This window comes from Monodon monoceros, unplaced genomic scaffold (assembly GCF_005190385.1).
Source record: "Monodon monoceros isolate NGI ecotype Baffin Bay Population unplaced genomic scaffold, NGI_Narwhal_1 Super_Scaffold_17, whole genome shotgun sequence".
In the NCBI taxonomy this organism is placed as follows: Eukaryota; Metazoa; Chordata; class Mammalia; order Artiodactyla; family Monodontidae; genus Monodon; species Monodon monoceros.
Window position 1 is genome coordinate 27,267,279 of NW_021703773.1, and position 668 is coordinate 27,267,946.

At 37.9% G+C, this 668-nt stretch overlaps 1 pseudogene; it reads right to left on the reverse strand.

Moving 5' to 3' along the window:
* Positions 1-296: 296 nt before the first annotated feature.
* Positions 297-405, reverse strand: LOC114897722 (annotated as a pseudogene).
* Positions 406-668: the final 263 nt, after the last annotated feature.

Consider the following 668-nt stretch of genomic DNA (forward strand, 5'->3'; position numbering starts at 1 on the left):
GAAAACTACAAATCACTGGTTAATGGTGAGGGGAAGAGATGCCAGGTCACCCAGCTCCTGCTACGTCATGCTAAGGAACGTGGCTTTTAGATACTTTTTTTAAAAAATCATTTTTTTTAATCTTTATTTAATTTTGACCATGAGATAGTTGCATACTTAAGGTAGATTTTCTAATGGTTATACAGGGCACAAGCTTGGAGGCACGGAGTCTGACCATTTCCGTCAGTATATTCCAGTAGAACAAAATAACGAGGATGAGAAGCTGAACATGGGCACTAAAAGTAGAGATAAAGAACAAAGGATGGAGTTGAGATATATTTAGAATGTGATACCCGCAGAATCCTGTAATTAAACTGATAAGAACAGATACTACACTTAAGCTTAGCCAAAAGGCCAAGAAGTTTCTGTCCTCTTCCTCAGCCGAAGACCAGAAAATCATTTTCTGGACACGGCAGATCTTAGGATCCCTGGACTTTAATACTTCAGGCCTAACTGAGGCTAGTACATTCATTTTGAAAGTAGCAAAATTAAGTAAATGTTTATACATGGAATCCTGAGACTCCCAACTTCTTCCTCTAATTGAATTCTAGAAGGTAAGCCTCAAATTGTTAGTTTAAGATTAGGGGTGCCTTTTATTTACATTGAAGTGATGACAAATTGTGAAGGGG